General features: G+C 41.1%; 1 protein-coding gene across 9 annotated transcripts in view; it reads right to left on the minus strand.

Annotated features, from left to right (window-relative positions):
• DOCK10 (dedicator of cytokinesis 10) overlaps positions 1-17,072 on the minus strand; it is a 309,263-nt gene that overhangs the window by 286,012 nt on the left and 6,179 nt on the right. The gene's annotated exons all lie outside the window — the stretch shown is intronic.

Consider the following 17,072-nt stretch of genomic DNA (forward strand, 5'->3'; position numbering starts at 1 on the left):
AAAAATCAAACTTTATTATTTGGATGAACAAAAGTGACATTGATGTCTACAATGGGTTTTGCAGGGTATCTCTCCTCTGAGTAGAGGTAGCTATCTTAAGATTCCAAAGGACAATTAAGCTGATGGCAATCATAAAATGACGTCATTTTCTAAAAATGTCTTGCAAGCACTTCAACATGAGATGAATGAAACATTCGCTATCACTTAGGACAATCTCCATCTTCAGCAATCTAATTTCCAAGACACACTAGAGCATTTCCTCCTATTAAAGAACATTAAATTCATTTACATTCCCAAGGATCTTGGGTTTCAGACACATATACACCCCTCATGCAGTTGTATGAAGATGACTCCATAAATGTGATGGAATGCATATGTGACACAGATACATACTGTTTACACCCATTGGCTTTAAACACATCTTGCAGAGATGAAACAATCGGCAGCTTGTTTCAGGAACTGCACTCTAGGGGAAAGCTGAGAGCGAATCAAGGAAGTTTGCTATATATGAGGGCAGTTGAAGAACTCTGTCTTGTGCTGAACAACTAAAGTGACAAGAACCATAAATGGCATGGATCCTAAATGTTGTACTCAGCAGTATATGCCATGTCCATCAGAGAACTTGACAAGAGTATTAGGCAGTTGGTTAAACAGTGGATAAATCATCAGTCCATCAATCTTTCATTTCTGCTAAAGCTATGCAAATACAAATGCCTCCTCATCTCAATGTACAGCCTGACCTATTCACTCAGGATGCCCATTTATGACTATTTCCTCATTCCAAACTACTCTATTTATCTACATGAAGTGTACTTGTTTAAAACATGTTATGGAGGTGGGAGAAACATAGGAAAAATAAACTCAGGGGAGGATTTATCCATGAAGATTTGCACCCCATAGGGTGGAGCTTCATTCTGTTCTCTGGTGAGGTTTGTACATCAAATACTTGTAGCAGGTTACTCTTCCTGTACGTGATGATATATATTGGCAGATTTCAGCTTTTCTGAATTTGAAGTTTCATTTCCTAATTCAGCTGGGATAGATGGTAGAAGAAAGAGTCAGAAGGGTTTCTTGTTACTGTTTTATTTGCTTGTTTTATTTCTCTCCCAGCTCTTCTCCAAGACATACGAATTTGAGTGTCTGTGCTCTTCAGGAATCTCAAGGTCACTCCTAGATATAAACTGTCATGTCAGCAGAACAACACTGGGAGGGTTCACTTTGGAAACTCAAGTCAGCTGGAAGTTCACTGCACAACATGAAGATGGGACCCAGACATGAAATAATTTAGGATGTTCTACAAACTGTGGTGTTGGAGAAGACTCTTGAGAGTCCTTTGTACTGCAAGGACATCCAACCAGTTCATCCTAAAGGAAATCAGTCCTGAATGTTCATTGGAAGGACTGATGTTGAAGCTGAAACTCCAATACTTTGGCCACCTGATGCGAAGAACTGACTCATCTGAAAAGACCCTGATGCTGGGAAAGATTGAAGGCGAGAGAAGAAGGGGATGACAGAAGATGAGATGGTTGGATGGCATCACTGACTTGATGGACGTGAGTTTGAGTAAACTCCGGGAGTTGGTGATTGACAGGGAGGCCTGGAGTGCTATAGTCCATGGGGTTGCAAAGAGTCAGACATGACTGAGTGAATGAACTGAACTGAACAAAGTTATACATATTTTCATTTCAATAAGTTATTTTAAGGAACTTTCACAGAAATTGCCTTTCCATTTAGTAAGTGACAAAAGGACACAAATCAGATTGGAGTCTCTACTCAAATAATATCCAAAGTGGTATTTTCCTAATTTTATATTTTTACAATTATGCTCTAAAATGTATACTGTTGTAATATCCATACACATATGCACAGTATTTATAACAGAGTGGCTAAGATTATGAACTCTCTTTTACCATTTAAAATTGTGTAATCTTCAGTAAGTTACTTACTTACTTCAGTGGTTACTCAGCCCATTTCTCTGGCTGGTCAGAGTGAACTGCCAGCTCCATTTCTGTCCATAGGTGACCCTTCACTTATTACTTAAAGGTTTAATTTTGCCAGCAAAAACCTATACCATTGAGTGCCCACACCGAGCTCCACATCACAGTCCTGATTGATAGCAGCCCTGTGGCAGTAAAAACAACTCGTCTTTTATATCAAACTCACTTGCACAACCACACACTGTCATCAGTTCAGTTCAGTCCCTCAGTTGTGTCTGACTCTTTGCGACTCCATGGACTGCAGCATATCAGGCCTCCCTGTCCATCACCAACTTCCAAAGTTTTACTCAAACTCATGTCCATTGAGTCAGTGATGCCAACTAACCATCTCATCCTCTGTCATCCCTACATACATTGTCATGCAAGTGTAGAATTTAACCTAAACTGAAAGTCAAAAGGAACATTCTAATATAGAAACTATATATTACTACTAGAATTTGTGCCTGGAAAAATTTGAGACTTCAGGCTGGGCATTTACTAACACTGAATACAAGTCAAAGGGAATGAGTAAGACATTTCTATACTGAGGATTTCTGTTTGATTAAAACAAAACATTTGCACAAGAGATGCTTGAGGCCAGGAAACTCTGTGGCCCAAAAAGACTTTCTATCCCTAGATTTGGGCAAAAGTTCAAATACATGGAATTTTCTTAAATGGAGACACCTGCTTGCATTTATTGTTGTGAATTTCATTATGAGAATTGTATACAGGACACTTATGTACCGAATAATGAAGTCCATGAACTTGATGATGGAAGGGGACTGATCCTAATTACCAGCATAGTTTTGAAAACAGCTTTGAAAACTTCAAAATGCGACTTAGATTCAAAAAATTTCCTCTACAAAATAATTTCAAATAATCATCCTATCAGTAATGTCTGGAACACTTGCTGATATTAAACGCAAGTCTCACAAATATATGCTAAATTGTCAACACTTAAAGGAAACAAGTATAGGCCATAAACAGATGAAAAGATGTTCTACTTTGTGAACAGAGAAATGAAAATGAAATCAGCAAGGTCAGATGTCATGCGACACACAGAAAACCAACAAAAATCAAAAAGTTCTGACAGTAAGTTTAGGAAGTATGTGTGAGAGTAGAAAGCGACATGGTCTTTTTGGAGACGATATGGTAGCATTGCTAAAGCTGAAGAAGGTGTGCCCTGGAGAAGTTCCTGCATTTGTGCATCAGGAGACTTAAAATAGCAAACAACAGAAGGAAAACTGGAAATAACCTAAATGTCCATTCACAGCAGTAACTGCTTTAGGAGAATATCGCCTGCAAATGCTGTGACAATGGCTAATGTGTAAGGACAATCAGGGGAGCCTCCGAGGTCTCCCTATAAGCTACTGATTAATTACAGAGGGAACTGCTATGGGCTGAATGCTTGTGTCCCCTGCCTCCAATTCTTTATGTTGAAACCCTAGTCTTCCAACACGATAGTATTTGTAGATGGGGCCTCTGGGAGAAATTTAGGTCCTAGAGGTGAAAGAAAAGTTTCATAAGATACTAGACCTGCCTGTGCCTTGATCTTTGGCTTCCCAACCTCCATTAACTATAAGAAATAAACGTTTGTTGCTTAAGTCCCCTGGTCTATGGTATTTTGTTATAGCAGTCCAAGCTGAATAAGGCAGGGACCTAGTAACTTTAGAGGACAAACCTGGCAGACACCATCATAGCTAACTGACCAGCAATGGGACAACTGACGCCATGCCTCTCCACGCCCCACTTCCCACCACCCCCCGCCACACACACACACAGGCTTGCACTGAGGATGCCCTGTGGCTTCTGCTACATACCTGCCCGACAGAGCTTGACTCTAATCACGAGAATGCGTCTGTCTAAAACCAGAGTGACGGCCACTCTACAGAGCAATGGAACTGTGCTTTTCAAAGTGTCAAGGTCAAGGAAAACAGAATGACTGAGAAACTGAAACCGGTCCAGGCGGAAGAAGATGTGACAAGATGTAATGCCATCCTTGGATCCTGGACCAGAAAAAGAAATGGCGAGTCAGTTGGCAAAAGCCTAATAAAGTCTACGTGTGTATGTCACACAGTCATGTTCAGCTCTTTGCAACCCCATGGACTGTAGGCCTCCAGGCTCCTCTGTTCATGGAATTATCTAGGCAAGGATATTGGAGTGGGATGCCATTTCCTACTTCAGGGAGTAGGAAGATCCAGGGATGGAATTAGACTCTATTTACACCAGTGTTAATTTCTTGATTTTTATCATTATAGTATAGGTACCAAAGAGAACTGCTTTAAGAAATATACCTGAAGTAGTATTTTGAGATAAAAGGGTATTAGGTATGCAGTTTATTTTCAAACAATACTGTGTGTATATTTATGTGTGTATGTGTTAAAGAGACAGAGAGAGACAAAAAACAGCTTGGGGGAGAGAGAAAGAATAGTTTTAAGTGTGGTAAGATGTTAACATTTGGGGAATCTAGGTAAGGGTAAATGAGATTCTTTCCACTAGTTCATATACTTTTTATAAATCTAAGTACTGTTCAAAATTTTTTAAAAAGTAAAAAAGAAAAATGAAGCAGGAGAATGAATAATGAGCATATTTTGTTTAGTGACTGCTTCTCAGGAAGGAGGAGCTTAGGGTGAGCAGAGGCAGATGGAGTCCTTTGCAGGTGCTTCTTGTAGTATTTCACAATCAATACTTTCATTTGTAGTCCTCCAGGAGTAAACATATGTTCTAAATATTCTTTTTATATATGAAGCATTTCACAATTTATAACCAGGAAACCAGTATGTGCCACAGGAGGTGGGTACCCAGCACAATTCAAGCTTATGAGGATTTGGCTGGAGATAAGGAAAGGATTCCTGGAGGAAATGACAGATAAGGAGAAAAGAGCATTCTCGATTGGTAATGACCAATGAAAGGCCATGCTTGCCAAATGTGTTTTGCACACCAGGCACCCTGGGCCTTTGACCCAGGCAGCAAGGGAAGGCTAGAGTCTGGAACTGTCACACTGAAGATTTTCAGTGTTAGCACTGGGTCAATTTAAAGTCTCCATTATTTCCTCCAGTAAACTGGATAATTCATAAAAATTCAATGTACAACTTATTTTAACTCACTGTAATGAGAAAAAATATTTAGAATGTTAGAAATGTTCAAGGAGCTAAAAATTCCAATGAGAAATGATAGAGTGTGCACTTTGAAATATAAAGAAATAGCAGACATAAAATGCCATTTTTCCTCACAGTCACAACCATTCACTGAAAGGCAATAATTAAAATGGGTCCTTTAAAAAAATCTCTGAACCTGTTTCATTTTTTCAGAAGTACTGGACTGAATGCTGGGCTATTATTTCCAAAGCTAGGTAATATTTAAGCATCTAAGTAAGGAAGAGGAAGATAATGCCTTACTGCTTCTGTTGCAAGAAAATATTTGCAGTGCATTTTCCTTTTAAAGGACATGGAGTGGTTAGAACATTTAAAAGAGCTGTCAATATGCACAGACATCTCTTTATCCATCTAACCAAGAATCATTTATTACATTATAATAAAATTATAACTGTCTGATGAGACACTAATTAAACCATTACGATGAAAACAAATTCACATATTCAAGAAGTGCTATGGAAACACAGAAGAGGAAGGGACTGGCTATCTATGGACCCAGAGGAGGGTAACAGGTGAAGAAAAGCATGAGTTGGGTCATGAAATGCAAGTGGGGCTGAACAAGAAGAGAAAGAAGAGCAGCTGGTGGCATAAAAATGCATGGCATGGGAAATGCCCAGAACCTTAAGCTGCTGTAGTGTGCAGAGAGGAAAGAGCCTTCTAGAAAATGAGGCTGGAAAGACAGGTTGGAACCAAGTGGGATTTAATCCCTTGAGGCAGTCATCAAGAGCATGAGGACACTCGGGAAGAAATGTATCTTGATCAGAATTCGGTGCTCAACAGATAAGGGAGACAAAGTATGGAAGATGAATGACTGGGTGGGGAGAACAGAGAAGGGAAGTAGTGAGAACGCTGGGGGAAAAAAAAAAAACACCTTCAAGAACATTGAAAAAGATAATCTGGGCAAGAAATCATGAGTGAATTACGTGGATTAGTAAGGCCAGGGAGAAGCTTGAAATATTTAGGAGGCAGAGTTGTCCGCAATGGAGCATAATCCTCCATGGGGTGGCAGGGAACAGAAAGAATTCAGCATGGTTTCAATTTGAGATTAAAGGATCAACTGGGATGTGAAACTCGGGGGGAAAAAAGAACAGATTTATGAGGGGAGGATAAATGTGTTAGATATGGATCCTGTCGAGTTTGAAGTAACTCAGGGACCCCAGAATAGAAGCGTCAATGGGTAGGGCTCAGATACAGAGCATGAAGTGGAGGGAGAGATGGAAACACCAGTGTCTGGCTGAGCTGTTGAATCTATGGGGCAAGATGAACCACAGACGGAGGTTTTGGGGGGAGAGGCCAAGAGAAGAAGGAGTAAGGCTAGACCCCTGGTGAACCTCAACATGAAGTGGTCCATTTCCCCTCAAGGTAGTCTGTGAAAACATACTGAGGAATTCCTGATCCACTCTTCCATGACCAAAACTATACCAAGGCTCTGCTTATTAATGAATCAAAGGTATCATTTTGAATAAAACTGCCTGGGTTAAATGGTTCTTTTAGCCATTAGGTAAAATGATAAAAGGTAGTTTCAGCCTGTCTTTCTGACTAATGGTTATTGACTCCTATACACAAAACTGTAGACAGCTTGTTGGAAACTGATGCACAGAGTGTCTGCTCCTGCCCACCAGGTTCCTCAATATATGATACTAAAGAAAACATGGAAGTTCAAGGTCTGGTAGGTGTGAGATCTATCATCGATCAAAGTGACTTTCACATAAAATCATGAGGCCTGGTCAGAGACTAGGTCCTAAATTGAACTCCAACAGGGTTCAGAGTCCCTTGAATGCCCAGAGGAGGCCCCCTACAGCCACATTTGGGGATTGTCTGTCATCGACTGAATCACAGTGATTCTCATTCCAAGATGCCTGTTCCTACGCAGATGAGCACAAAGACAAATGGGCACAAGCACAAAGACAAATGAGCACTATTTCTTTAGATGGACGACAATTATGGCAATGCACACGAAAGTAGCTTTTAAAACTCTAAGGCATGTTATCATTTGACACTCGTGAGATTTTGCATTTCCTTATTTTACAGGGAGAAAAGCTATGGCTTATTACCTAACCAATACCATTCAAATAGAAAAGGTCCATGTCTGGAAGTGAAGTCTTTTACAAAAGACTGTTTCATCCTCTTTGTGTTAGGATCAGAAAACAGTACTTGGGGAGAAATGTGTCCTTTGAATAATTCTTCTAAACATATTTGTGATAGGCTCCCCAAAGATGTCTACCTCCTAAGACCTTGATGCTGGGAAAGATTGAAGGCAGGAGAAGAAGGGGACAACAGAGGATGAGATGGTTGGATGGCATCACTGACTCCATGGACATGAGTCTGAGCAAGCTTTGGAAGATGGTGAAGGACAGGGAAGCCTGGCATGCTGCAATTCATGCAATCACAAAGATTTGGATAAAATTGAGCGACTGAACAACCCCGGAACCCAGGAATATGCCAATTTTCCTAGAAAAGGGGACTTTGCAAATGTGATCAAGGTTAAGGACACTGAGATGGGGAGGTGCTCCTACATTATCCGGGGGGCTCAAAGTAATCGCACGAGTCCTTCACAGCAAGAGAGAAAACAGAGAATGAGTCAGAGAGATGTGGTATGTGTGGGACTTGATCCACCATTGCTGGATTTGAAGATGGAAGAAGGGGCCATGGCCAAGGAATGTGCTGGCCTCTAGGAGCTGGAAATGACCCTCAGATTATAGCCAGCAAGAAAACAGGCACCTTGACCCTACAGTCACAAGAAATTCTGCCGGCCACCTGAATGAGCAGGAAACACTTTTGCCCTCCGGCCTGTGGAAAAAGATGCAGCCCTCTGGACACCTTGCTTTTAGTCTGGAGAGACCTCTGTGGACATCCTACCCTGTTGTGTGTGTGTGTGTGTGTGTGTGTGTGTGTGTGTGTGTGTATGTGTGTGTGTGTGTGTCTTAGTTGCTTACTCATGTCTGACTCTTTGCAACCCCATGCACTGTAGCCTCCAGGCTCCTCTGTTCATGGGATTCTCTAGGCAAGAATACTGGAGTGGGTTGCCATGCCCTTCTCCAGGAGATCTTCCCAAACTAGGGACTGAACTTGCGTCTCCTGCATGACAGGCGGTTTCTGAACTATCTGAGCCAGCAGGGAAGTCCTCCTACCCACACTGCAGGGAGATAATATATATGTGTTCTTTAAGCCACAAGTTTGTAACAATTTTGTCACGGCAGCAACAGAAATCTAGCGACAGGGTTGCCATCTTCACAAAGCCACAGATGCCCAGACTGCCACAAGTCACCATTCAGATCACTCTAGGTGGTGACAAAAGGCATTGTGTCAGCTTCCAGGAATGACACAAGCCCAAAGACACAACCACACCCTTCTCTGCACTCACAAATTAGAGGCACAAAACTTCAACCTGCTGCCAAACACAGGTCACAGAGTCTCAGCAGCAACAGGTAACACCCATGTCACATGTTCAGGAAGTAAGCCACATGCGCACATTCAGGTTAAGTGAATGTTTACTATCTAAACTCTTTTGAAAGCAGTGTTCTATTGGGCTTAAGGCTTATTCACTTTTACCGGAAAGTCCCATGGAAACGTGAATAAACTTCTAGACTTTCATTTTATGACATTAAATTATACTTCTGCCTGGTGGTGCCTTGGGCTGAGGGAGGAAAAGCAGTGGGTTTGAGACCATCAGCCATGCTGTCACCCTGACCATGTCCACTTAAACCTCCCTGTGACTCAACTTCCTGATCTATTTTAGACTAAGCGTTCCTCTAGGTCTTACTGTTTATGATGGTAGGACAAGAAATATGTCTCTTTTTTTATTCCCAACATACATTTCATGGGGAGTTGCTATCCATACACACCCAGAAGAAAGGATTCTCAGGACAAAATTTAGCTTGAATCACACATTAAACATTTAAATATTCAACATTAGCTTAAACGTGTGTCAGAGAATATTTTTGTGAGCAGACAAATGTTGCAAATATACACACTGAAATCCGTTGCCAGTGGGTGGTGCAAAACAACAACAAAAAAAGAAATTGTTTTTTTTCCATTATTTTTTATATTTTGAGTTATTAGTTTAATAAAAGTTTTCAAAGCAGAGCTATAAAAAGAGACTACGCAATGAAAATTGGAATTAAAAAGAAAAGACAGAGCATAGTTATCACAACCCTCGGAAACAGCGTCACGAATGCTCCTTGACCTAAAGAGAAGAAGTGGAGTTCTAAAGAACTAAAATAGCACTCACATTCACTGATAAAATCGAACAGTCTGCTGATTTATGACGAATTTTCTTGAAAACATAAACTGCACTCCATCACGGGACTGGGATCGGACTGCTGTCAAAACTCGTTGCCCACACTTCCTGCAGTTTAATCAATCATTTTCTGCAACCTGCCCCGAGTTTTGTTCTGCCCCAGCCTCGTGACAGCTAATAGCATCCGAAGGAATAACCGTGACACCCCTGGCCAAAGGGCGAGCTCTGTGTGTGTCACCAAGGTGCCCTCAGGGGAGGAGCTGGATTGAAACAGCCTGAACAACTGCTAGGCTGAGCCTTTCTTATCTAAGAGTATCTACTCATGCCAACTGACATTCCAATTTATTCATTTGTTTAATCTTCAAATAGCCTTTGGTGAGAATCTTGAGTTCAATTCCATTAGTGCGTACATGCTAAATCACTTCAGTTGTGACCCACTCTTTGTGATCCTATGGACTGTAGCTCACCAGGCTCCTCTGTCCATGGGATTTTCCAGGCAAGAATACTGGAGTGGGTTGCCATGTCCTCCTCCAGGGGATCTTCCTGACCCAGGGATCGAACCCAGGTCTCTTACCTCTCCAGCATTGGCAGGCAGGCTCTTTACCACTAGAGCCACCTGGGAAGCCCCTCAATTCTGTTCAGCTTACTTCAATTCAATTTGTGACTATCAGCAGATACAGTATGCCCGTACTTTACTGCCAAAGTATTTCTTTCAAACACACCTGAGAATTTCTTCACTGCAAACCAGGCACTTAGGTTCCCTTTCATAAGCCTAACCTGTACTTCTGCCATCTCCAAGGGGAACATTCTCTCTTACATTTAACGAACATTTAGTAAATACCTACTGTATGTATGCCGGACATCTTACTATCCCGGGCATATAGAAACGATAACCACAGAGCTTATCCTGGAAAGTGTCTCAGGGTTTTGGAAACTTGAAGGCAAAACCATACTTCATCCTCCTGGTTCAGGGAAGGCAACTGGACATTCGTCACGTATTTACATGCCAGAGATCAGACTACAAGTTATCAATAAATGAAGGACCATTATCTGTGGTACAAGCCTCCCGTTCTCATGCCCCCTTTCCCTAAAGCCTCTTTCCAAGGTATGAAAAAAAAAAGGGGGAAATGTTAGTTGCTCAGTCCTGTTTGACTCTTTGCGACCCCATGGACTCTAGATGGCCAGGCTCCTCTGTGCATGAAATTCTCCAGGCAAGAATACTGGAGTGGGTAGCCGCTTCCTTCTCCAGGGGATCTTCTTGACTCAGGGATTGAACCCAGGTTTACCGCATTGCAGGCAGATTATTTACTGTCTGAGCTATACCTGCTGGGAAATTGATTTACACTTTGGCATAAATTCAAGTCAATGACCATATTGTGTCTTTAAGGTTGACTTCTAACTGCTGAATGAAATAGGTGGACCTTGTTAGGGTTTAAGTTGTTAAGAGAGTGATCTGGGAAGGACGAACTTTGCTGTCTTTTCAACACCCCAGAAATCACACCAGGGCAGGGACAGCCCATATTACCTTTCTCAGGTGGGAGAAAGAGGTGACAGGGATGAAACTGGAAAAAGAGAGGTTCTGGCTGCATTTTGATGGCAAGAGGAAGGCATGGAGCCTGGAGGGATGGCTCAAACTCCCCCTACCCTGCTCTATATGGTAGTCACGTGGGTGCTAAAAAGAGGCTGGCATAGATGTGAAGCCAGAGAGCTGCTAGCAAGACTGGGCATGAGAACCAGAGAAATGATCCTAAAGCAGATGGAGCCTACCTTTGTTCTCTGCAGGAACAGAAAATGGGAAATGAGTTGACATGCTAACTTCTGAGCCTTTACCGGGTCAGAGGAGTGTGTCCTGCCCCCCTCAGTCACTGCTGCCTGTCCCTCTGCCAATTCAGATGCTACTAGCCCCATCCTGTGTGTATAAACAGCTATTCCCTTCATCACATCCTCAAATAACCACTTTACGTTACCATTTTCATCTCTGAAATACAACTTTGGTTGTAGGTCATTTGGAGTCATTCCTTCAGTTCCTAAAATCAGCTATGTTAATCAATAATACTGTTATTAAAATGAAAACAATGAATCCTCTATTCAACATCTTAAGAAGAACAATAACCCCCTAGATCTGTAGAACTAAGGCATTTTTAAAGCTCCTACTGTCCAACATTCTAATTTTAAAGACAAGGAAACTGAAACCCAAAGAAGCTTAAAGACACAAGCAAGGTTACACAGCCTGGAAACCACTGCTTCCTAATGATAAAAAGATACATTTTTCAAATTGATTGACTAGGAACCACATAATGGCTTTTGACTTCAAAAAATGGAAGTTAATAAATAAGACTTCCCTGTTAGCACTCAGAAAGGTCCTAAAAGAGTCTTATCTGTGCATATGGGTATGCCAATAAATTTTATTACTGGCAATTTCACAGGGAAGTTTTATAGCTATGTAGGTAGGCATACTTTAAATCAAAATGGAGCACTTTACATTGGAAAATAAAATCTTCTTTTGAGTAAATGACTGATCTTAAAATAATGTAAAAAACATGAATGTAAATGATTTTAAATATTAGTTCTCCAGATTTGAATTTTCTTTTTCAAAAAAGTTACTGAGCTCTGATAGCACTTTCATTTTTGTGAAGGTTACTCAGCTATAGTTAATTCCCATTTTCTCCTTCTGAAGAGTATGACAAAGGGACTTTTAAGAGCTAATCAAATAAACAACGAGTGTTCAAAAATAACTTAATTATCATATTTCATTGAATAGTACATTTTGTCAAGTTTTTTGTTTGCTTGTTTGCCAAGTCAGATGTTCAGGCCTGTGTTCTGTTTATAGAATGTGTGATCTGAAAGCCGAAACAGCACTGGTCATTTTGACAGCCTTAATGAGCCATTTAGATTGGTGATTACTAAAATAATTGCATGAAGACAAGCTCACTGTGGTCATCACAAATGGGTTCACCTTTTTCAATAGACTCTCCTCTATCTCCTGTTGTTAAATTCTGCCATTTGAGTGTTTAACATAAAGAATTGACTCGTTTCCCCACTTTTATATATCAGGAGAGGGAGTTATGCTGAAATTGAATTAGGAAAAGTGACTATTCTCACATTTAGCAGCACAATTAAAGGAACTTTTGATGATCTGGGTCCATTAATTCTGCTATTCTCAGAGGCAGACATTCCCACCAAAATCCAATTGCAAAATATTAATGTTTTCAAAGGCAAGTGTTTTGCTCTATTGCCACTAACTTGGTCACATTCATTAAATTTTATTATTTCTACATCATTTAATGTAGGTCAGCATGTCGAGTCCAGCAAACACAAGCATTTCTTTTCTTTCCAGCCCACTGACGCTGCTGTGAATGACAAGAGGCGAACAAATCTCATTTCAGTGAGGAGGAAAAAAACAACAACACCCTCTCCTTTGTAAACATGAACATTAAAATCAAGATCGCAAAAGGCAAAGTAACAAATGTCATGCTGCAATCCAACTACTCTATGCTTATCTTGCCAGAAATGTATTTCCACAGAAGGAGAAGAATCCAATGATGCTCCTTTCAAGAGATGAAGGGACCACTGTTTGCAAAGTTTAACACACCCTGTGCCAGTCCTGTTCTTGGGAAAGAGCTGCACTGACAGTGTCCAGAGTTGGTGTCATCCTCAGTATACAACTCTGCTGAGAGGTCATAAATGAAAAATTGTTCATCAGGGCAAAAGTAACCGCAGCTCTTCTCTCATTCAGAAACTCTTTTCAAAACCTCTTCCTATGGTTAATACTCTGAGGTTTCCTTTCTCTCTTTGCTCTCTCGCATGGATGCTAACTGCATGTTTAATGAGATCTGCTTGCCTGCCTGGTGCACCCGGTCTGAAGAATGCAGTTATCGTGGTGAATACAGACTCAGACTCAGACTGCCTGCGTGTGACTCCTGGATTTCTCATTTACCAGTCATTTAGCAGATCTGGGGCAAGTTTCTGATCTCCAAGCATCTCTTTCCTCATCTATACAATACGAACACCAATCCTTGCCCACACAGTTGTCATGAGGATTGAAAGAGACTGTACATGTTCAAGTACCTGCCATTTAGGATGTGGTCACTATATTTCTATATGATTGCATTCTCACCACTTGCCAAGTAGACCATGAAGAAGATGACTCAAGGAACATCCTTAGCAGATACTGACAACCTGGTTTTGAAGTCATAGTTCCACTGTGACCCCTCACTGGTATACACCCAGCCCACTCTTCTGACTTCCCTTAAATGCTCATTTCCAGTGGGAAGGAAGACCTCCCCCTCCTTATTTTCATATAATAAAGTGAAAGTGTTAGTCACTCAGTCATGTCTGACTCTTTGTGACCCTATGAACTGTAGTCCACCAAGCTCCTCTGTCTATGGAATTCTCAAGGCAAGAATACTGGAGGGGTTGCCATTTCCTTCTCCAGGGGATCTTCCCCACTCAGGGATCAAACCTGGGTCTCCCGCATTGCAGACAGACTCTTTTCCAACTGAGTCACCAGGGAAGTCATTTTTATATAATCAATATAGTGTAAAAGTAGTGAAACAGACAAGTTTCTCTCAATGGCGCTTATATGAAGGCAGAAAGGTTGGAAAAGAGAAACAAAAATGAGGAAAGTGAAGCACAGTAATGGGTCAGAGATGTCCCCACTAGAAGGAGGCTGGAGAAGATGCCTGCATTTGGAAATTCAGGATGAATTTCCTGAGTGGGTGACAGCCGAGAACCCAAGGGATGAGAAGAAGCCATGAGAACTCCAGGACAGAGAAACAGCAAATGTAAGGACTCTCTCAGCTAGTCCCCTAATTGCACAGATGGGGAAACTGAGACTCCAAAAAGGGAAGTGACTAAGTAAAGAGTCCCAGAGACAGGGCTGGAATTCTGGTCTTTAGTCTCAGTAGGATCTGATATTTCCTATACCAAATCCCAAATTGGCCAAGTTGTTCAAAGCGCATGAAGGAACTTCAACTTAGACAGTTGTGAGGAGGAAAGGGTCTCTCAAGACGGTGGTGAAGGACAGCAATCACAGGGCTCCTGGACCACATTTGTTGCAACCTGTTAAGATATCAAGGGCTTTAACTCCATGGAATCCCATCCTTAGGACATTCATCCATGAACAAGAAAAACCTTTTTTTCTGAGAATCAATGACTGAAAGGAAAAAAGTTCATCATTTTCTGATTCCAGCAGTCAGATTTTCTGATATAACCATTTATTTTCAAATAACTAAAAGTTTCAGTATGATGGCAACATAAAAAAAAAGCAAAACAAAAACCATAAGGAATTATCATTACATATCCTACCCGAGTTAGAGTGATTTTGCTTTCAAATAAATTCTCTGGCAAGTGGGGTAACACTGGCCTCACTCTGGGACCCAACTGTGGTGTTCTAACCAAGATGAGAACTTTCATAGACTCCAATCACAACTCTGTCACGTATGTTATAGAGTGTTTTTCTTAATCTCACTCTATAATTAAGGTGTTAGCTACAGAAGCAAACAGAATGCAAATAAGCAAGGGATTTCTCTAAAGTCACTTAGCAATGAGTCAATCTCATTTTCATCCCTAGGTGGTCTAATCTTTATCTTTGCCTGGAGAGACTCTTTCAAAGAGTTATAATAGGTCTGCACTATACTAGACCCTCACACAATTGCCTTTACCTGACAATACACTGCAAAAATGGTCTAAACATGTAGCTATGTATGTATGTGCATTTCTCAAATTTCAGTGTGCTTACAAATCACCAGAGGATCTTGTTAAAATTCATATTCTGATCCAATAGGTCTAGTATGGGGCTAGGGATTCTGCATTTCTAACATCCAGGCGATGCCAAGGCTGTTGGCCCTGGACCACATTCTAAGGAATGAGGATCCATCACAGCATTGCGATGTCCTTTGTGAACAATTACAGAAAAGAACTGTCTTGCTTTCAGAATCTCAATCCAGTTAAAGCTGACCGTGTCTAAGCGCTACAAAGAACGAGATGAATTTATACTTTTTAGATCGAGTTACCCAACTGCATATGAGAAACTGGAGCAGGATGTAGGCTTTAGCGTCAGACCCCTAATGTACTTCACAATGTGATACTATGTGAAGAAACTTCTTTTGGAATTAGAAATCTTGTTCTGATGTTGAACTATTTGATAATATTTGAAGATTTTTTTTAAAAAACCTGACCATGTCTAGAGCGAATTATTTTCTTTTATCTCAACGCTCTCTTAATCTCACATCTAATCATCAGGTTTTCCTCTTTGACTTGGTCGCTAGGATGCGCCTTTAGCAAGACTATGGTTATACATTTCATATACTGATCCTACTTCACTGACCTACTCCTGACTACATCCACCTTTCCTAACCTGGCTTTTTGTTGTTGTTGCTAATATTGATTTTTTTCCCCTTTACTATATTTTGGGTTGTTGCGGTCTTACATCAATCCTTGTAAGACACTAAGAATCACTCCTTCGAACAAGATAGATGGGAGAAAAGACTCTCAGCACAACCTAGTCAAATGGAAATATGCATCGTCAAGGACACACGATCACTGGAAAATTTCAGGCCCTTGCAGGGGTGGGTGAAATGACTGAGAATGGAGAAGCAGCCCGTCCTGGGAAAGAAGAGGACTTGAGAAGAAGTAACCCCACCCTCTTTCACAACTTGTTTATGGCTTTGCCAGAGAGATGGCATGGGGATGACTGAGTTCATATTTTAAGGATTTAATAACTGAGCTCTGGTTGCCTTGGGAGGGTCTATTATTAATACAGGTAACTGGAAGAGCCTCTGCTGTGGCTTTCAGCCTCAGAGGAAAACTCATGGGAACACTTGTGGCTGCTCTGCAATGCCAGAGGGAAGGACAGAGTTCTTTAGGTTGAGCTGCCCATCAGAAGGCAAACTCAGTGCCTTGTGTCTTCCAACTTAGAGATGCTATTGGAAGCAGCTACAAAACGGGTTGTTACTCAGGATGCAAAAGAGGCTCCATGTCAGTTACTTAACTCAGAACAATCTATTAACCCTACGTGTCTCAATGGCCTTTTGTGTAATCTGTAACTATAATGACTTCCTCATAGGATAGCTCTGAGAATTAAATAAAACCCATAATGCTGTGTCAGGCATTTTGTAGGTTCTCAACAAATGGTTTATTATGTAACATTTATGACTGCTCTTTTTTTATGTTAGGCCTTAGAGAAGAAGGTTGTAAAGAAAAAGGCAGGTGAGAATGTTTATTTATTCTTTCATTTTTTGACCCATGTAGAAGTTCGCTAGAGCCCACTGTTGCTCCTTATGCCATGCCCTTGAGAAGTCAAAAACATGAGTTGATACAGTCAATAATAACCTTCAACCATGATCTTGTCAGCTAAGTTTGGGTTGACTTCTTCACCAGGCAAGGGACTTTCCTCATTTGAGACGATAAACGTGGGACTGGAATTTCTGCTAAAGCCTGTGATTTCTGCTAAACACCCTTGTTGTGAAGAATCCCGTGGAAAAAAATGAAAACAAAGCAAGGGTGCAGGGAATGCCAAGCAGATAGGCTTGTGCTTTGCATGTTGCTTTCATTCTAGACACTGACAGCAAAACAAGAGTTTCATTTTCCTTCGCTATCATTTCCTGCGTCTTTTCACTGACTCTCACTCCCAGCATGGGATTTTTCAGGAACTCTAGGATCTCCCACTCAGTTTCTTAAAACCCTTCCTACTCTCAACTA

Source organism: Ovis aries, chromosome 2 (assembly GCF_016772045.2).
Source record: "Ovis aries strain OAR_USU_Benz2616 breed Rambouillet chromosome 2, ARS-UI_Ramb_v3.0, whole genome shotgun sequence".
Lineage (NCBI taxonomy): Eukaryota > Metazoa > Chordata > Mammalia > Artiodactyla > Bovidae > Ovis > Ovis aries.